The following is a 20,481-nucleotide window of genomic DNA, read 5'->3' on the forward strand; positions in this document are numbered from 1 at the left end:
CGCACCAAGGAGCGCTCCGAAGTGTGCTCCAAGGTGCGGCGTGCACGAAGTCGGAGCCCGGTTTGCCCCGGGTGCGCACCTCGCGTGCACCTTCGCCGCGGTGGGCACCTTGGCTGGGTTGGGCACCATTGAGCGCTCCGAAGTGTGCTCCAAGGTGCGCACCATGGCCCTCCAAGGTGCGCAGCATGGCGTGCACGAAGTCGGAGCCCGGTTTGCCCCGGGTGCGCACCTCGCGTGCACCTTCGCCAGGGTGGGCACCTCGGTGCGCACACCTTCTCAATGTTTTCTTGCCTTTTCTGGAAATTGGTGAAGGCAGCGCATCAAAGGTGCGCACCTCGGTGTGCTCCGAGGTGCGAACCCGAGAGCGCTCCGAGGTGCCCACGAAGTCGAAAGTCGGGTTAATTGCATTGTTTTCCCCGGGTGCGCTCCGAGGTGCGCAACATCGGTGCGCACCAAGGAGGGCTCCGAAGTGTGCTCCAAGGTGCGCACGATTCGGAGCTCGGTTTGCCCGGGGTGCGCACACCTTGGCTGGGTTGCGCACCCTTTGTGCGCTCCAAGGTGCGCACGAAGTCGGAGCTCGGTTTGCCCCGGGTGCGCACCTTCGCCAGGGTGCGCACCTTGATGCGCACGCCTTGGCTGGGCTGCGCACCTTGGTGGGCGCCATGGTGCGCACCTTTCGTGCGCTCCAAGGTGCGCACGAAGTCGGAGCTCGGTTTGCCCCGGGTGCGCACCTTGGTGGGCGCCATGGTGCACTCCGAGGTGCCCAAGATTGGTGCGCACCAAGGAGCGCTCCGAAGTGCGCTCCAAGGTGCGCAGGTGCGCGCGAAGTCGAAAGTTGGGTTAATTGTCCGGTTTGCCTCGGGTGCGCACCTTGCGTGCACCTTCGCCAGGGTGGGCGCCTTGGTGCGCACACCTTGGCTGGGCTGCGCACCCGGGCGCGCACACCTTGGCACCCGCGTTTCCTTCATTTTAAATTTTTTTTTTTTACAATCTCTCAAGTGGGAAATTCTATAATCTCAACTTTTTTTGCCTTTTCAGGAAACTTTTGAATGGAGCGCATCATTGGTGCGCTCCGAAGTGTGCTCCAAGGTGCGCACCTCTGGTGTGCTCCAAAGCTCTCTCTAGCTGCGTGCACCTGCCCCGGCCGCGCACCCGGCCCCGCCCAGCTTCGCTCACCTGTCCCGGGCGTCTGGTGCGGAACCTTAGAGTAAGAAACATCACCGTGCACCTTGGCCAACGTGCGCGACTCGACCGAGCGCGCACTGGCCGAGGTGCACACCGATTTCACCTGGGTGCGCGCGCAGCACCTCGGGCGCACCGGGGTGCGCGCACAACGCCCGGGTTGCACCGTGGCCTGTGTGCTCGGGGCGCCTCGGGTGCGCGCTCGGTGTCGCCCCCGCGCGCGCGGTAGTGCGGGCAGCGCACCCCGGCCCGGCCCGGCCCCGACGAGAACGCAAACGGGCAAAAGGTTTATTCAAATAGCATTGCGACGCCCGGCGAAAAACTAAAAAAGGGTGCAACACCGGGACTTCCCGGGAGGTCACCCATCCCAGTACTACTCCGGCCCAAGCGCGCTTAACTGCGGAGTTCTGATGGGATCCGGTGCACTAACGCTGGTATGATCGCACCCGTTATGAGCTTGTCGCAGTGTGTACTTAGCAAACCGCGACCCACGTGCGAATCCACCCCGGCCACCCACCCCCGTCGAGGTGCACACCCTCCCTCGCGAAGTGCGCCCCGTTCGCCAAGTGTGAGCCCTGCCCGGGTGCGCGCACCTTGCTAGGGCGTCGGGTGTGCACCCGGCCCGGCCTACGTGCGTGCACCTGGACGGGGCGTCGTGTGCGTGCAGTGTCCCGTCTGCAACGCGGTGCCCACACACCACCTCGGGCGCAACGACCTGCGCTCACATGTGGGCCGAGTGCACCTTGGTGCATGTTCGGGGCGCCTCGGGTGCACGCTCGATCTTGCCCCGGTGCACCAAGGCGCTCGGTTTGCCCCGGGTGCGCACTTGGTGCAAGGTGGGCACCCAAAATAGGGATCAAGCACCAAAACACAAGTTTCGGGATGCAAAATGGGACCCAAGGACCACAAATGCGTTCCAAGACCCATGATGGGTCCACGAGAACAAAAATGTGTTCCGAGACTTAATAAACAAATATTGGGTTTTAGGAGAAGAAACATGCTCTGATGCCCAAAACGAGAATCGACCCCGAAAAGGCCACAGGCCAAAAGTGGGATGCGAGACAAAAAAAAATGGGACCCGAGGACCAAAATTGGGTTCCCAGGTCGAAGACAGGGCAACCGGACAAGAAACGACCTCTAAGGCTCGAAATGAGTCCCGACGACTAAAACTTGACAAGAAGCACCCATCAGGCACCCAACTCGACACCCATGGGATGCCGACCCACCCGGGCTTCCACCTAGCACACCTTGGCACCCACCCACCCTCGCACCCAACCTCGCACCCAACTTAGCACCTTTGAACCCACATTGGCACTCACCCTGACCCTGGCACCTTGGAACCCACATTGGCACTCACCTTGACCCTGGCACCCACCTTTGCACTCACCTTGGGACCCACCCTGGCTCCCACCTCGGCACCCACCCAGACACCCACCTTGGTTCCTTGGCACCCACCTTGGATCCTTGGCACCCACCCCGACACCCACCTTGGCACGCAACTTGGCTACTTGCCACCCACCTTGGCTCCTTGACGCCCACCCCGACAACCACCCCGTGACCTACCCTGGCTAGGGTTGGTGCACACCCACCCTGGTGCCCACCTTGGCACCCACCCCATGACCCACCTTGGCACGCACCTTAGTACCCACCCCGTTACCCACCCTAGGACCCACCCCGTGACCCACCTTGGCCAGGGTGGGTGCCTTGGTGCGCACAACTTGCCTGGGCTGCACACCAGGGCGGGCTCAAGATGGCACCCGCGTTCCGTTTTTTTCACTATCTTTCAAAACGGAAATTTTAAAATCTCGTTTTTTTTTTTTTTTTGCCTTTTCTGGAAATTAGTGAAGGCAGCGCATCAAAGGTGCGCAATGCTGGTGCGAACCCGGGAGCGCTCCGATGTGTGCTCCAAGGTGCGGCGTGCACGAAGTCCGAGCCCGGCTTGCCCCGGGTGCGCACCTCGCGTGCACCTTCGCCGGGGTGAGCACCTTGGCTGGGTTGCGCGCCCTGGTGCGCACCAAGGAGCGCTCTGAAGTGTGCTCCAAGGTGCGGCGTGCACGAAGTCGGAGCTCGGTTTGCCCCGGGTGTGCACCTCGGGTGCGCACCTCGCGTGCACCTTCGCTGCGGTGGGCACCTTGGCTGGGTTGCGCGCCTTGGTGGGCACCATGCAGTGCACGAAGTCGGAGCCCGGTTTGCCCCGGGCGCGCACCTCCGCCAGGGTGGGCACCTTGGTGCGCACAACTTGCCTGGGCTGCGCACCAGGAAGGGCTCAAGATGGCACCCGCGTTCCGTTTTTTTCACTATCTTTCAGAACGGAAATTTTAAAATATCGTTTTTTTTTGCCTTTTCTGGAAATTAGTGAAGGCAGCGCATCAAAGGTGCGCAACGCTGGTGCGAACCTGGGAGCGCTCCGATGTGTGCTCCAAGGTGCGGCGTGCACGAAGTCGGAGCCCGGTTTGCCCCGGGTGCGCCCTGGTGGGCACCATGGTGCGCACCAAGGAGCGCTCCGAAGTGTGCTCCAAGGTGCGGCCTGCACGAAGTCGGAGCCCGGTTTGCCCCAGGCGTGCACCGCGGGTGGGCACCTTGGTGCGCATGCCTTGCCTGGGCTGCGCACCAGGGCGGGCTCAAGATGGCACCCGCGTTCCGTTTTTTTCACTATCTTTCAAAACGGAAATTTTAAAATCTCATTTTTTTTTGCCTTTTCTGGAAATTAGTGAAGGCAGCGCATCAAAGGTGCGCACCTCGCTGCCCACCACGGTGCGCAACGCCGGTGGGCACCCGGGAGTGCTTCGAAGTGTGCTCCAAGGTGCTGCGTGCACGTTGTCGGAGCCCGGTTTGCCCCGGGTGCGCACCTCGCGTGCACCTTCGTCGGGGTGGGCACCTTGGCTGGGTTTGCCCCGGCTGCGCTCCGAAGCGGGGTTATTGGAGCGCCGCCTCTTTTTTTGTCGGAGCGTTTGGTGGGGTTTCTCGCATTGGCTCTTCCCAGGCCCGGTTGCCACCCTGGCGCGCACGAAGTCGGAAGTAGGGTTAATTGCCCGGGTGCGCACCTTTGCCAGGGTGGGCACCTTACCTGGGCTGTGCACCAGGGCGGGCTCAAGATGGCACCCGCGTTCCGTTTTTTTCACTATCTTTCAAAACGGAAATTTTAAAATCTCCTCTTTTTTTTGCCTTTTCTGGAAATTAGTGAAGGCAGCGCATCAAAGGTGCGCACCTCGCTGCCCACCTTGGTGTGCTCTGAGGTGCGCACCCGGGAGCGCTACGAAGTGTGCTCCAAGGTGCGGCGTGCACGTTGTCGGAGCCCGGTTTGCCCCGGGTGCGCACCTCGCCTGCACCTTGGCCGGGGTGGGCACCCTGGCTGGGTTTGCCCAGGGTGCGCTCCGAAGCGGGGTTACTGGAGCGCCCCCTCTTTTTTTGTCAGAGCGTTTGGTGGGGTTTCTCGCATTGGCTCTTCCCAGGCCCGGTTGTTGGGTGCGCTCCCACCCTGGCGCGCGCGAAGTTGGAAGTTGGGTTAATTGCCCGGGCGCGCACCTTCGCCAGGGTGGGCACCTTGGTGCGCACACCTTGGCTGGGTTGCGCACCAGGGCGGGCTCAAGATGGCACCAGCATTCCCTTTTTCTCACTATCTTTCAAAACGGAAATTTTAAAATCTCGTTTTTTTTTGCCTTTTATGGAAATTAGTGAAGGCATCGCATCAAAGGTGCGCACCTCGCTGCCCACCTTGGTGTGCTCCGAGGTGCCCACCACGGTGCGCTCCGAGGTGCCCACCACGGTGCGCAACGCCGGTGCGAACCCGGGAGCGCCCCGATGTGTGCTCCAAGGTGCGGCGTGCACGAAGCCGGACCCCGGTTTGCCCCGGGTGCGCACCTCGCGTGCACCTTGGTGCGCACACCTTGGCTGGGTTGCGCGGCCTGGTGGGCACCATGGTGCGCACCAAGGAGCGCTCCGAAGTGTGCTCCAAGGTGCGGCGTGCACGAAGTCCTAGCCCGGTTTGCCCCGGGTGCGCACCTTCGCCGCGGTGGGCACCATGGCGTGCACGAAGTCGGAGCCCGGTTTGCCCCGGGTGCGCACCTCGCGTGCACCTTCGCCGGGGTGGGCACCTCGGCTGGGTTGCGCGCCCTGGTGCGCACCAAGGAGCGCTCCGAAGTGTGCTCCAAGGTGCGGCGTGCACGAAGTCGGAGCCCGGTTTGCCCCGGGTGCGCACCTTCGCCGCGGTGGGCACCCTGGTGCGCACCATGGCGTGCACGAAGTCGGAGCCCGGTTTGCCCCGGGTGCGCACCTCGCGTGCACCTTCGGCGGGGTTGCGCGCCCTGGTGCGCACCAAGGAGCGCTCCGAAGTGTGCTCCAAGGTGCGGCGTGCACGAAGTCGGAGCCCGGTTTGCCCCGGGTGCGCACCTCGCGTGCACCTTCGGCGGGGTTGCGCGCCCTGGTGGGCACCATGGTGCGCACCAAGGAGCGCTCCGAAGTGTGCTCCAAGGTGCGGCGTGCACGAAGTCGGAGCCCGGTTTGCCCCGGGTGCGCACCTCGCGTGCACCTTCGCCGCGGTGGGCACCATGGCGTGCACGAAGTCGGAGCCCGGTTTGCCCCGGGTGCGCACCTCGCGTGCACCTTCGCCGGGGTGGGCACCTCGGCTGGGTTGCGCGCCCTGGTGCGCACCAAGGAGCGCTCCGAAGTGTGCTCCAAGGTGCGGCGTGCACGAAGTCGGAGCCCGGTTTGCCCCGGGTGCGCACCTCGCGTGCACCTTCGCCGCGGTGGGCACCATGGCGTGCACGAAGTCGGAGCCCGGTTTGCCCCGGGTGCGCACCCCGCGTGCACCTTCGCCGGGGTGGGCACCTCGGCTGGGTTGCGCGCCCTGGTGCGCACCAAGGAGCGCTCCGAAGTGTGCTCCAAGGTGCGGCGTGCACGAAGTCGGAGCCCGGTTTGCCCCGGGTGCGCACCTCGCGTGCACCTTCGCCGCGGTGGGCACCTTGGCTGGGTTGGGCACCATTGAGCGCTCCGAAGTGTGCTCCAAGGTGCGCACCATGGCCCTCCAAGGTGCGCAGCATGGCGTGCACGAAGTCGGAGCCCGGTTTGCCCCGGGTGCGCACCTCGCGTGCACCTTCGCCAGGGTGGGCACCTCGGTGCGCACACCTTCTCAATGTTTTCTTGCCTTTTCTGGAAATTGGTGAAGGCAGCGCATCAAAGGTGCGCACCTCGGTGTGCTCCGAGGTGCGAACCCGAGAGCGCTCCGAGGTGCCCACGAAGTCGAAAGTCGGGTTAATTGCATTGTTTTCCCCGGGTGCGCTCCGAGGTGCGCAACATCGGTGCGCACCAAGGAGGGCTCCGAAGTGTGCTCCAAGGTGCGCACGATTCGGAGCTCGGTTTGCCCGGGGTGCGCACACCTTGGCTGGGTTGCGCACCCTTTGTGCGCTCCAAGGTGCGCACGAAGTCGGAGCTCGGTTTGCCCCGGGTGCGCACCTTCGCCAGGGTGCGCACCTTGATGCGCACGCCTTGGCTGGGCTGCGCACCTTGGTGGGCGCCATGGTGCGCACCTTTCGTGCGCTCCAAGGTGCGCACGAAGTCGGAGCTCGGTTTGCCCCGGGTGCGCACCTTGGTGGGCGCCATGGTGCACTCCGAGGTGCCCAAGATTGGTGCGCACCAAGGAGCGCTCCGAAGTGCGCTCCAAGGTGCGCAGGTGCGCGCGAAGTCGAAAGTTGGGTTAATTGTCCGGTTTGCCTCGGGTGCGCACCTTGCGTGCACCTTCGCCAGGGTGGGCGCCTTGGTGCGCACACCTTGGCTGGGCTGCGCACCCGGGCGCGCACACCTTGGCACCCGCGTTTCCTTCATTTTAAATTTTTTTTTTTTACAATCTCTCAAGTGGGAAATTCTATAATCTCAACTTTTTTTGCCTTTTCAGGAAACTTTTGAATGGAGCGCATCATTGGTGCGCTCCGAAGTGTGCTCCAAGGTGCGCACCTCTGGTGTGCTCCAAAGCTCTCTCCAGCTGCGTGCACCTGCCCCGGCCGCGCACCCGGCCCCGCCCAGCTTCGCTCACCTGTCCCGGGCGTCTGGTGCGGAACCTTAGAGTAAGAAACATCACCGTGCACCTTGGCCAACGTGCGCGACTCGACCGAGCGCGCACTGGCCGAGGTGCACACCGATTTCACCTGGGTGCGCGCGCAGCACCTCGGGCGCACCGGGGTGCGCGCACAACGCCCGGGTTGCACCGTGGCCTGTGTGCTCGGGGCGCCTCGGGTGCGCGCTCGGTGTCGCCCCCGCGCGCGCGGTAGTGCGGGCAGCGCACCCCGGCCCGGCCCGGCCCCGACGAGAACGCAAACGGGCAAAAGGTTTATTCAAATAGCATTGCGACGCCCGGCGAAAAACTAAGAAAGGGTGCAACACCGGGACTTCCCGGGAGGTCACCCATCCCAGTACTACTCCGGCCCAAGCGCGCTTAACTGCGGAGTTCTGATGGGATCCGGTGCACTAACGCTGGTATGATCGCACCCGTTATGAGCTTGTCGCAGTGTGTACTTAGCAAACCGCGACCCACGTGCGAATCCACCCCGGCCACCCACCCCCGTCGAGGTGCACACCCTCCCTCGCGAAGTGCGCCCCGTTCGCCAAGTGTGAGCCCTGCCCGGGTGCGCGCACCTTGCTAGGGCGTCGGGTGTGCACCCGGCCCGGCCTACGTGCGTGCACCTGGACGGGGCGTCGTGTGCGTGCAGTGTCCCGTCTGCAACGCGGTGCCCACACACCACCTCGGGCGCAACGACCTGCGCTCACATGTGGGCCGAGTGCACCTTGGTGCATGTTCGGGGCGCCTCGGGTGCACGCTCGATCTTGCCCCGGTGCACCAAGGCGCTCGGTTTGCCCCGGGTGCGCACTTGGTGCAAGGTGGGCACCCAAAATAGGGATCAAGCACCAAAACACAAGTTTCGGGATGCAAAATGGGACCCAAGGACCACAAATGCGTTCCAAGACCCATGATGGGTCCACGAGAACAAAAATGTGTTCCGAGACTTAATAAACAAATATTGGGTTTTAGGAGAAGAAACATGCTCTGATGCCCAAAACGAGAATCGACCCCGAAAAGGCCACAGGCCAAAAGTGGGATGCGAGACAAAAAAAAATGGGACCCGAGGACCAAAATTGGGTTCCCAGGTCGAAGACAGGGCAACCGGACAAGAAACGACCTCTAAGGCTCGAAATGAGTCCCGACGACTAAAACTTGACAAGAAGCACCCATCAGGCACCCAACTCGACACCCATGGGATGCCGACCCACCCGGGCTTCCACCTAGCACACCTTGGCACCCACCCACCCTCGCACCCAACCTCGCACCCAACTTAGCACCTTTGAACCCACATTGGCACTCACCCTGACCCTGGCACCTTGGAACCCACATTGGCACTCACCTTGACCCTGGCACCCACCTTTGCACTCACCTTGGGACCCACCCTGGCTCCCACCTCGGCACCCACCCAGACACCCACCTTGGTTCCTTGGCACCCACCTTGGATCCTTGGCACCCACCCCGACACCCACCTTGGCACGCAACTTGGCTACTTGCCACCCACCTTGGCTCCTTGACGCCCACCCCGACAACCACCCCGTGACCTACCCTGGCTAGGGTTGGTGCACACCCACCCTGGTGCCCACCTTGGCACCCACCCCATGACCCACCTTGGCACGCACCTTAGTACCCACCCCGTTACCCACCCTAGGACCCACCCCGTGACCCACCTTGGCCAGGGTGGGTGCCTTGGTGCGCACAACTTGCCTGGGCTGCACACCAGGGCGGGCTCAAGATGGCACCCGCGTTCCGTTTTTTTCACTATCTTTCAAAACGGAAATTTTAAAATCTCGTTTTTTTTTTTTTTTTGCCTTTTCTGGAAATTAGTGAAGGCAGCGCATCAAAGGTGCGCAATGCTGGTGCGAACCCGGGAGCGCTCCGATGTGTGCTCCAAGGTGCGGCGTGCACGAAGTCCGAGCCCGGCTTGCCCCGGGTGCGCACCTCGCGTGCACCTTCGCCGGGGTGAGCACCTTGGCTGGGTTGCGCGCCCTGGTGCGCACCAAGGAGCGCTCTGAAGTGTGCTCCAAGGTGCGGCGTGCACGAAGTCGGAGCTCGGTTTGCCCCGGGTGTGCACCTCGGGTGCGCACCTCGCGTGCACCTTCGCTGCGGTGGGCACCTTGGCTGGGTTGCGCGCCTTGGTGGGCACCATGCAGTGCACGAAGTCGGAGCCCGGTTTGCCCCGGGCGCGCACCTCCGCCAGGGTGGGCACCTTGGTGCGCACAACTTGCCTGGGCTGCGCACCAGGAAGGGCTCAAGATGGCACCCGCGTTCCGTTTTTTTCACTATCTTTCAGAACGGAAATTTTAAAATATCGTTTTTTTTTGCCTTTTCTGGAAATTAGTGAAGGCAGCGCATCAAAGGTGCGCAACGCTGGTGCGAACCTGGGAGCGCTCCGATGTGTGCTCCAAGGTGCGGCGTGCACGAAGTCGGAGCCCGGTTTGCCCCGGGTGCGCCCTGGTGGGCACCATGGTGTGCACCAAGGAGCGCTCCGAAGTGTGCTCCAAGGTGCGGCCTGCACGAAGTCGGAGCCCGGTTTGCCCCGGGCGTGCACCGCGGGTGGGCACCTTGGTGCGCATGCCTTGCCTGGGCTGCGCACCAGGGCGGGCTCAAGATGGCACCCGCGTTCCGTTTTTTTCACTATCTTTCAAAACGGAAATTTTAAAATCTCATTTTTTTTTGCCTTTTCTGGAAATTAGTGAAGGCAGCGCATCAAAGGTGCGCACCTCGCTGCCCACCACGGTGCGCAACGCCGGTGGGCACCCGGGAGTGCTTCGAAGTGTGCTCCAAGGTGCTGCGTGCACGTTGTCGGAGCCCGGTTTGCCCCGGGTGCGCACCTCGCGTGCACCTTCGTCGGGGTGGGCACCTTGGCTGGGTTTGCCCCGGCTGCGCTCCGAAGCGGGGTTATTGGAGCGCCGCCTCTTTTTTTGTCGGAGCGTTTGGTGGGGTTTCTCGCATTGGCTCTTCCCAGGCCCGGTTGCCACCCTGGCGCGCACGAAGTCGGAAGTAGGGTTAATTGCCCGGGTGCGCACCTTTGCCAGGGTGGGCACCTTACCTGGGCTGTGCACCAGGGCGGGCTCAAGATGGCACCCGCGTTCCGTTTTTTTCACTATCTTTCAAAACGGAAATTTTAAAATCTCCTCTTTTTTTTGCCTTTTCTGGAAATTAGTGAAGGCAGCGCATCAAAGGTGCGCACCTCGCTGCCCACCTTGGTGTGCTCTGAGGTGCGCACCCGGGAGCGCTACGAAGTGTGCTCCAAGGTGCGGCGTGCACGTTGTCGGAGCCCGGTTTGCCCCGGGTGCGCACCTCGCCTGCACCTTGGCCGGGGTGGGCACCCTGGCTGGGTTTGCCCAGGGTGCGCTCCGAAGCGGGGTTACTGGAGCGCCCCCTCTTTTTTTGTCAGAGCGTTTGGTGGGGTTTCTCGCATTGGCTCTTCCCAGGCCCGGTTGTTGGGTGCGCTCCCACCCTGGCGCGCGCGAAGTTGGAAGTTGGGTTAATTGCCCGGGCGCGCACCTTCGCCAGGGTGGGCACCTTGGTGCGCACACCTTGGCTGGGCTGCGCACCAGGGCGGGCTCAAGATGGCACCAGCATTCCCTTTTTCTCACTATCTTTCAAAACGGAAATTTTAAAATCTCGTTTTTTTTTGCCTTTTATGGAAATTAGTGAAGGCATCGCATCAAAGGTGCGCACCTCGCTGCCCACCTTGGTGTGCTCCGAGGTGCCCACCACGGTGCGCTCCGAGGTGCCCACCACGGTGCGCAACGCCGGTGCGAACCCGGGAGCGCCCCGATGTGTGCTCCAAGGTGCGGCGTGCACGAAGCCGGACCCCGGTTTGCCCCGGGTGCGCACCTCGCGTGCACCTTGGTGCGCACACCTTGGCTGGGTTGCGCGGCCTGGTGGGCACCATGGTGCGCACCAAGGAGCGCTCCGAAGTGTGCTCCAAGGTGCGGCGTGCACGAAGTCCTAGCCCGGTTTGCCCCGGGTGCGCACCTTCGCCGCGGTGGGCACCATGGCGTGCACGAAGTCGGAGCCCGGTTTGCCCCGGGTGCGCACCTCGCGTGCACCTTCGCCGGGGTGGGCACCTCGGCTGGGTTGCGCGCCCTGGTGCGCACCAAGGAGCGCTCCGAAGTGTGCTCCAAGGTGCGGCGTGCACGAAGTCGGAGCCCGGTTTGCCCCGGGTGCGCACCTTCGCCGCGGTGGGCACCCTGGTGCGCACCATGGCGTGCACGAAGTCGGAGCCCGGTTTGCCCCGGGTGCGCACCTCGCGTGCACCTTCGGCGGGGTTGCGCGCCCTGGTGCGCACCAAGGAGCGCTCCGAAGTGTGCTCCAAGGTGCGGCGTGCACGAAGTCGGAGCCCGGTTTGCCCCGGGTGCGCACCTCGCGTGCACCTTCGGCGGGGTTGCGCGCCCTGGTGGGCACCATGGTGCGCACCAAGGAGCGCTCCGAAGTGTGCTCCAAGGTGCGGCGTGCACGAAGTCGGAGCCCGGTTTGCCCCGGGTGCGCACCTCGCGTGCACCTTCGCCGCGGTGGGCACCATGGCGTGCACGAAGTCGGAGCCCGGTTTGCCCCGGGTGCGCACCTCGCGTGCACCTTCGCCGGGGTGGGCACCTCGGCTGGGTTGCGCGCCCTGGTGCGCACCAAGGAGCGCTCCGAAGTGTGCTCCAAGGTGCGGCGTGCACGAAGTCGGAGCCCGGTTTGCCCCGGGTGCGCACCTCGCGTGCACCTTCGCCGCGGTGGGCACCATGGCGTGCACGAAGTCGGAGCCCGGTTTGCCCCGGGTGCGCACCCCGCGTGCACCTTCGCCGGGGTGGGCACCTCGGCTGGGTTGCGCGCCCTGGTGCGCACCAAGGAGCGCTCCGAAGTGTGCTCCAAGGTGCGGCGTGCACGAAGTCGGAGCCCGGTTTGCCCCGGGTGCGCACCTCGCGTGCACCTTCGCCGCGGTGGGCACCTTGGCTGGGTTGGGCACCATTGAGCGCTCCGAAGTGTGCTCCAAGGTGCGCACCATGGCCCTCCAAGGTGCGCAGCATGGCGTGCACGAAGTCGGAGCCCGGTTTGCCCCGGGTGCGCACCTCGCGTGCACCTTCGCCAGGGTGGGCACCTCGGTGCGCACACCTTCTCAATGTTTTCTTGCCTTTTCTGGAAATTGGTGAAGGCAGCGCATCAAAGGTGCGCACCTCGGTGTGCTCCGAGGTGCGAACCCGAGAGCGCTCCGAGGTGCCCACGAAGTCGAAAGTCGGGTTAATTGCATTGTTTTCCCCGGGTGCGCTCCGAGGTGCGCAACATCGGTGCGCACCAAGGAGGGCTCCGAAGTGTGCTCCAAGGTGCGCACGATTCGGAGCTCGGTTTGCCCGGGGTGCGCACACCTTGGCTGGGTTGCGCACCCTTTGTGCGCTCCAAGGTGCGCACGAAGTCGGAGCTCGGTTTGCCCCGGGTGCGCACCTTCGCCAGGGTGCGCACCTTGATGCGCACGCCTTGGCTGGGCTGCGCACCTTGGTGGGCGCCATGGTGCGCACCTTTCGTGCGCTCCAAGGTGCGCACGAAGTCGGAGCTCGGTTTGCCCCGGGTGCGCACCTTGGTGGGCGCCATGGTGCACTCCGAGGTGCCCAAGATTGGTGCGCACCAAGGAGCGCTCCGAAGTGCGCTCCAAGGTGCGCAGGTGCGCGCGAAGTCGAAAGTTGGGTTAATTGTCCGGTTTGCCTCGGGTGCGCACCTTGCGTGCACCTTCGCCAGGGTGGGCGCCTTGGTGCGCACACCTTGGCTGGGCTGCGCACCCGGGCGCGCACACCTTGGCACCCGCGTTTCCTTCATTTTAAATTTTTTTTTTTTACAATCTCTCAAGTGGGAAATTCTATAATCTCAACTTTTTTTGCCTTTTCAGGAAACTTTTGAATGGAGCGCATCATTGGTGCGCTCCGAAGTGTGCTCCAAGGTGCGCACCTCTGGTGTGCTCCAAAGCTCTCTCCAGCTGCGTGCACCTGCCCCGGCCGCGCACCCGGCCCCGCCCAGCTTCGCTCACCTGTCCCGGGCGTCTGGTGCGGAACCTTAGAGTAAGAAACATCACCGTGCACCTTGGCCAACGTGCGCGACTCGACCGAGCGCGCACTGGCCGAGGTGCACACCGATTTCACCTGGGTGCGCGCGCAGCACCTCGGGCGCACCGGGGTGCGCGCACAACGCCCGGGTTGCACCGTGGCCTGTGTGCTCGGGGCGCCTCGGGTGCGCGCTCGGTGTCGCCCCCCGCGCGCGCGGTAGTGCGGGCAGCGCACCCCGGCCCGGCCCGGCCCCGACGAGAACGCAAACGGGCAAAAGGTTTATTCAAATAGCATTGCGACGCCCGGCGAAAAACTAAGAAAGGGTGCAACACCGGGACTTCCCGGGAGGTCACCCATCCCAGTACTACTCCGGCCCAAGCGCGCTTAACTGCGGAGTTCTGATGGGATCCGGTGCACTAACGCTGGTATGATCGCACCCGTTATGAGCTTGTCGCAGTGTGTACTTAGCAAACCGCGACCCACGTGCGAATCCACCCCGGCCACCCACCCCCGTCGAGGTGCACACCCTCCCTCGCGAAGTGCGCCCCGTTCGCCAAGTGTGAGCCCTGCCCGGGTGCGCGCACCTTGCTAGGGCGTCGGGTGTGCACCCGGCCCGGCCTACGTGCGTGCACCTGGACGGGGCGTCGTGTGCGTGCAGTGTCCCGTCTGCAACGCGGTGCCCACACACCACCTCGGGCGCAACGACCTGCGCTCACATGTGGGCCGAGTGCACCTTGGTGCATGTTCGGGGCGCCTCGGGTGCACGCTCGATCTTGCCCCGGTGCACCAAGGCGCTCGGTTTGCCCCGGGTGCGCACTTGGTGCAAGGTGGGCACCCAAAATAGGGATCAAGCACCAAAACACAAGTTTCGGGATGCAAAATGGGACCCAAGGACCACAAATGCGTTCCAAGACCCATGATGGGTCCACGAGAACAAAAATGTGTTCCGAGACTTAATAAACAAATATTGGGTTTTAGGAGAAGAAACATGCTCTGATGCCCAAAACGAGAATCGACCCCGAAAAGGCCACAGGCCAAAAGTGGGATGCGAGACAAAAAAAAATGGGACCCGAGGACCAAAATTGGGTTCCCAGGTCGAAGACAGGGCAACCGGACAAGAAACGACCTCTAAGGCTCGAAATGAGTCCCGACGACTAAAACTTGACAAGAAGCACCCATCAGGCACCCAACTCGACACCCATGGGATGCCGACCCACCCGGGCTTCCACCTAGCACACCTTGGCACCCACCCACCCTCGCACCCAACCTCGCACCCAACTTAGCACCTTTGAACCCACATTGGCACTCACCCTGACCCTGGCACCTTGGAACCCACATTGGCACTCACCTTGACCCTGGCACCCACCTTTGCACTCACCTTGGGACCCACCCTGGCTCCCACCTCGGCACCCACCCAGACACCCACCTTGGTTCCTTGGCACCCACCTTGGATCCTTGGCACCCACCCCGACACCCACCTTGGCACGCAACTTGGCTACTTGCCACCCACCTTGGCTCCTTGACGCCCACCCCGACAACCACCCCGTGACCTACCCTGGCTAGGGTTGGTGCACACCCACCCTGGTGCCCACCTTGGCACCCACCCCATGACCCACCTTGGCACGCACCTTAGTACCCACCCCGTTACCCACCCTAGGACCCACCCCGTGACCCACCTTGGCCAGGGTGGGTGCCTTGGTGCGCACAACTTGCCTGGGCTGCACACCAGGGCGGGCTCAAGATGGCACCCGCGTTCCGTTTTTTTCACTATCTTTCAAAACGGAAATTTTAAAATCTCGTTTTTTTTTTTTTTTTGCCTTTTCTGGAAATTAGTGAAGGCAGCGCATCAAAGGTGCGCAATGCTGGTGCGAACCCGGGAGCGCTCCGATGTGTGCTCCAAGGTGCGGCGTGCACGAAGTCCGAGCCCGGCTTGCCCCGGGTGCGCACCTCGCGTGCACCTTCGCCGGGGTGAGCACCTTGGCTGGGTTGCGCGCCCTGGTGCGCACCAAGGAGCGCTCTGAAGTGTGCTCCAAGGTGCGGCGTGCACGAAGTCGGAGCTCGGTTTGCCCCGGGTGTGCACCTCGGGTGCGCACCTCGCGTGCACCTTCGCTGCGGTGGGCACCTTGGCTGGGTTGCGCGCCTTGGTGGGCACCATGCAGTGCACGAAGTCGGAGCCCGGTTTGCCCCGGGCGCGCACCTCCGCCAGGGTGGGCACCTTGGTGCGCACAACTTGCCTGGGCTGCGCACCAGGAAGGGCTCAAGATGGCACCCGCGTTCCGTTTTTTTCACTATCTTTCAGAACGGAAATTTTAAAATATCGTTTTTTTTTGCCTTTTCTGGAAATTAGTGAAGGCAGCGCATCAAAGGTGCGCAACGCTGGTGCGAACCTGGGAGCGCTCCGATGTGTGCTCCAAGGTGCGGCGTGCACGAAGTCGGAGCCCGGTTTGCCCCGGGTGCGCCCTGGTGGGCACCATGGTGCGCACCAAGGAGCGCTCCGAAGTGTGCTCCAAGGTGCGGCCTGCACGAAGTCGGAGCCCGGTTTGCCCCGGGCGTGCACCGCGGGTGGGCACCTTGGTGCGCATGCCTTGCCTGGGCTGCGCACCAGGGCGGGCTCAAGATGGCACCCGCGTTCCGTTTTTTTCACTATCTTTCAAAACGGAAATTTTAAAATCTCATTTTTTTTTGCCTTTTCTGGAAATTAGTGAAGGCAGCGCATCAAAGGTGCGCACCTCGCTGCCCACCACGGTGCGCAACGCCGGTGGGCACCCGGGAGTGCTTCGAAGTGTGCTCCAAGGTGCTGCGTGCACGTTGTCGGAGCCCGGTTTGCCCCGGGTGCGCACCTCGCGTGCACCTTCGTCGGGGTGGGCACCTTGGCTGGGTTTGCCCCGGCTGCGCTCCGAAGCGGGGTTATTGGAGCGCCGCCTCTTTTTTTGTCGGAGCGTTTGGTGGGGTTTCTCGCATTGGCTCTTCCCAGGCCCGGTTGCCACCCTGGCGCGCACGAAGTCGGAAGTAGGGTTAATTGCCCGGGTGCGCACCTTTGCCAGGGTGGGCACCTTACCTGGGCTGTGCACCAGGGCGGGCTCAAGATGGCACCCGCGTTCCGTTTTTTTCACTATCTTTCAAAACGGAAATTTTAAAATCTCCTCTTTTTTTTGCCTTTTCTGGAAATTAGTGAAGGCAGCGCATCAAAGGTGCGCACCTCGCTGCCCACCTTGGTGTGCTCTGAGGTGCGCACCCGGGAGCGCTACGAAGTGTGCTCCAAGGTGCGGCGTGCACGTTGTCGGAGCCCGGTTTGCCCCGGGTGCGCACCTCGCCTGCACCTTGGCCGGGGTGGGCACCCTGGCTGGGTTTGCCCAGGGTGCGCTCCGAAGCGGGGTTACTGGAGCGCCCCCTCTTTTTTTGTCAGAGCGTTTGGTGGGGTTTCTCGCATTGGCTCTTCCCAGGCCCGGTTGTTGGGTGCGCTCCCACCCTGGCGCGCGCGAAGTTGGAAGTTGGGTTAATTGCCCGGGCGCGCACCTTCGCCAGGGTGGGCACCTTGGTGCGCACACCTTGGCTGGGCTGCGCACCAGGGCGGGCTCAAGATGGCACCAGCATTCCCTTTTTCTCACTATCTTTCAAAACGGAAATTTTAAAATCTCGTTTTCTTTTGCCTTTTATGGAAATTAGTGAAGGCATCGCATCAAAGGTGCGCACCTCGCTGCCCACCTTGGTGTGCTCCGAGGTGCCCACCACGGTGCGCTCCGAGGTGCCCACCACGGTGCGCAACGCCGGTGCGAACCCGGGAGCGCCCCGATGTGTGCTCCAAGGTGCGGCGTGCACGAAGCCGGACCCCGGTTTGCCCCGGGTGCGCACCTCGCGTGCACCTTGGTGCGCACACCTTGGCTGGGTTGCGCGGCCTGGTGGGCACCATGGTGCGCACCAAGGAGCGCTCCGAAGTGTGCTCCAAGGTGCGGCGTGCACGAAGTCCTAGCCCGGTTTGCCCCGGGTGCGCACCTTCGCCGCGGTGGGCACCATGGCGTGCACGAAGTCGGAGCCCGGTTTGCCCCGGGTGCGCACCTCGCGTGCACCTTCGCCGGGGTGGGCACCTCGGCTGGGTTGCGCGCCCTGGTGCGCACCAAGGAGCGCTCCGAAGTGTGCTCCAAGGTGCGGCGTGCACGAAGTCGGAGCCCGGTTTGCCCCGGGTGCGCACCTTCGCCGCGGTGGGCACCCTGGTGCGCACCATGGCGTGCACGAAGTCGGAGCCCGGTTTGCCCCGGGTGCGCACCTCGCGTGCACCTTCGGCGGGGTTGCGCGCCCTGGTGCGCACCAAGGAGCGCTCCGAAGTGTGCTCCAAGGTGCGGCGTGCACGAAGTCGGAGCCCGGTTTGCCCCGGGTGCGCACCTCGCGTGCACCTTCGGCGGGGTTGCGCGCCCTGGTGGGCACCATGGTGCGCACCAAGGAGCGCTCCGAAGTGTGCTCCAAGGTGCGGCGTGCACGAAGTCGGAGCCCGGTTTGCCCCGGGTGCGCACCTCGCGTGCACCTTCGCCGCGGTGGGCACCATGGCGTGCACGAAGTCGGAGCCCGGTTTGCCCCGGGTGCGCACCTCGCGTGCACCTTCGCCGGGGTGGGCACCTCGGCTGGGTTGCGCGCCCTGGTGCGCACCAAGGAGCGCTCCGAAGTGTGCTCCAAGGTGCGGCGTGCACGAAGTCGGAGCCCGGTTTGCCCCGGGTGCGCACCTCGCGTGCACCTTCGCCGCGGTGGGCACCATGGCGTGCACGAAGTCGGAGCCCGGTTTGCCTCGGGTGCGCACCCCGCGTGCACCTTCGCCGGGGTGGGCACCTCGGCTGGGTTGCGCGCCCTGGTGCGCACCAAGGAGCGCTCCGAAGTGTGCTCCAAGGTGCGGCGTGCACGAAGTCGGAGCCCGGTTTGCCCCGGGTGCGCACCTCGCGTGCACCTTCGCCGCGGTGGGCACCTTGGCTGGGTTGGGCACCATTGAGCGCTCCGAAGTGTGCTCCAAGGTGCGCACCATGGCCCTCCAAGGTGCGCAGCATGGCGTGCACGAAGTCGGAGCCCGGTTTGCCCCGGGTGCGCACCTCGCGTGCACCTTCGCCAGGGTGGGCACCTCGGTGCGCACACCTTCTCAATGTTTTCTTGCCTTTTCTGGAAATTGGTGAAGGCAGCGCATCAAAGGTGCGCACCTCGGTGTGCTCCGAGGTGCGAACCCGAGAGCGCTCCGAGGTGCCCACGAAGTCGAAAGTCGGGTTAATTGCATTGTTTTCCCCGGGTGCGCTCCGAGGTGCGCAACATCGGTGCGCACCAAGGAGGGCTCCGAAGTGTGCTCCAAGGTGCGCACGATTCGGAGCTCGGTTTGCCCGGGGTGCGCACACCTTGGCTGGGTTGCGCACCCTTTGTGCGCTCCAAGGTGCGCACGAAGTCGGAGCTCGGTTTGCCCCGGGTGCGCACCTTCGCCAGGGTGCGCACCTTGATGCGCACGCCTTGGCTGGGCTGCGCACCTTGGTGGGCGCCATGGTGCGCACCTTTCGTGCGCTCCAAGGTGCGCACGAAGTCGGAGCTCGGTTTGCCCCGGGTGCGCACCTTGGTGGGCGCCATGGTGCACTCCGAGGTGCCCAAGATTGGTGCGCAACAAGGAGCGCTCCGAAGTGCGCTCCAAGGTGCGCAGGTGCGCGCGAAGTCGAAAGTTGGGTTAATTGTCCGGTTTGCCTCGGGTGCGCACCTTGCGTGCACCTTCGCCAGGGTGGGCGCCTTGGTGCGCACACCTTGGCTGGGCTGCGCACCCGGGCGCGCACACCTTGGCACCCGCGTTTCCTTCATTTTAAATTTTTTTTTTTTACAATCTCTCAAGTGGGAAATTCTATAATCTCAACTTTTTTTGCCTTTTCAGGAAACTTTTGAATGGAGCGCATCATTGGTGCGCTCCGAAGTGTGCTCCAAGGTGCGCACCTCTGGTGTGCTCCAAAGCTCTCTCCAGCTGCGTGCACCTGCCCCGGCCGCGCACCCGGCCCCGCCCAGCTTCGCTCACCTGTCCCGGGCGTCTGGTGCGGAACCTTAGAGTAAGAAACATCACCGTGCACCTTGGCCAACGTGCGCGACTCGACCGAGCGCGCACTGGCCGAGGTGCACACCGATTTCACCTGGGTGCGCGCGCAGCACCTCGGGCGCACCGGGGTGCGCGCACAACGCCCGGGTTGCACCGTGGCCTGTGTGCTCGGGGCGCCTCGGGTGCGCGCTCGGTGTCGCCCCCCGCGCGCGCGGTAGTGCGGGCAGCGCACCCCGGCCCGGCCCGGCCCCGACGAGAACGCAAACGGGCAAAAGGTTTATTCAAATAGCATTGCGACGCCCGGCGAAAAACTAAGAAAGGGTGCAACACCGGGACTTCCCGGGAGGTCACCCATCCTAGTACTACTCCGGCCCAAGCGCGCTTAACTGCGGAGTTCTGATGGGATCCGGTGCACTAACGCTGGTATGATCGCACCCGTTATGAGCTTGTCGCAGTGTGTACTTAGCAAACCGCGACCCACGTGCGAATCCACCCCGGCCACCCACCCCCGTCGAGGTGCACACCCTCCCTCGCGAAGTGCGCCCCGTTCGCCAAGTGTGAGCCCTGCCCGGGTGCGCGCACCTTGCTAGGGCGTCGGGTGTGCACCCGGCCCGGCCTACGTGCGTGCACCTGGACGGGGCGTCGTGTGCGTGCAGTGTCCCGTCTGCAACGCGGTGCCCACACACCACCTCGGGCGCAACGACCTGCGCTCACATGTGGGCCGAGTGCACCTTGGTGCATGTTCGGGGCGCCTCGGGTGCACGCTCGATCTTGCCCCGGTGCACCAAGGCGCTCGGTTTGCCCCGGGTGCGCACTTGGTGCAAGGTGGGCACCCAAAATAGGGATCAAGCACCAAAACACAAGTTTCGGGATGCAAAATGGGACCCAAGGACCACAAATGCGTTCCAAGACCCATGATGGGTCCACGAGAACAAAAATGTGTTCCGAGACTTAATAAACAAATATTGGGTTTTAGGAGAAGAAACATGCTCTGATGCCCAAAACGAGAATCGACCCCGAAAAGGCCACAGGCCAAAAGTGGGATGCGAGACAAAAAAAAATGGGACCCGAGGACCAAAATTGGGTTCCCAGGTCGAAGACAGGGCAACCGGACAAGAAACGACCTCTAAGGCTCGAAATGAGTCCCGACGACTAAAACTTGACAAGAAGCACCCATCAGGCAC

At 63.5% G+C, this 20,481-nt stretch overlaps 4 non-coding genes across 4 annotated transcripts; all 4 read right to left on the reverse strand.

Moving 5' to 3' along the window:
- Positions 1–1,511: 1,511 nt before the first annotated feature.
- LOC131866558 (5S ribosomal RNA) lies at positions 1,512–1,630 on the reverse strand. Its single transcript, XR_009365159.1, has one exon. It is a non-coding gene; the product is annotated as a 5S ribosomal RNA (ribosomal RNA).
- A 5,915-nt stretch (positions 1,631–7,545) lies between these two features.
- LOC131866559 (5S ribosomal RNA) lies at positions 7,546–7,664 on the reverse strand. Its single transcript, XR_009365160.1, has one exon. It is a non-coding gene; the product is annotated as a 5S ribosomal RNA (ribosomal RNA).
- A 5,916-nt stretch (positions 7,665–13,580) lies between these two features.
- Positions 13,581–13,699, reverse strand: LOC131866560 (5S ribosomal RNA). Its single transcript, XR_009365161.1, has one exon. It is a non-coding gene; the product is annotated as a 5S ribosomal RNA (ribosomal RNA).
- A 5,916-nt stretch (positions 13,700–19,615) lies between these two features.
- On the reverse strand, positions 19,616–19,734 carry LOC131866576 (5S ribosomal RNA). Its single transcript, XR_009365177.1, has one exon. It is a non-coding gene; the product is annotated as a 5S ribosomal RNA (ribosomal RNA).
- Positions 19,735–20,481: the final 747 nt, after the last annotated feature.

This window comes from Cryptomeria japonica, unplaced genomic scaffold, assembly GCF_030272615.1.
Source record: "Cryptomeria japonica unplaced genomic scaffold, Sugi_1.0 HiC_scaffold_150, whole genome shotgun sequence".
Classification (NCBI taxonomy): Eukaryota; Viridiplantae; Streptophyta; class Pinopsida; order Cupressales; family Cupressaceae; genus Cryptomeria; species Cryptomeria japonica.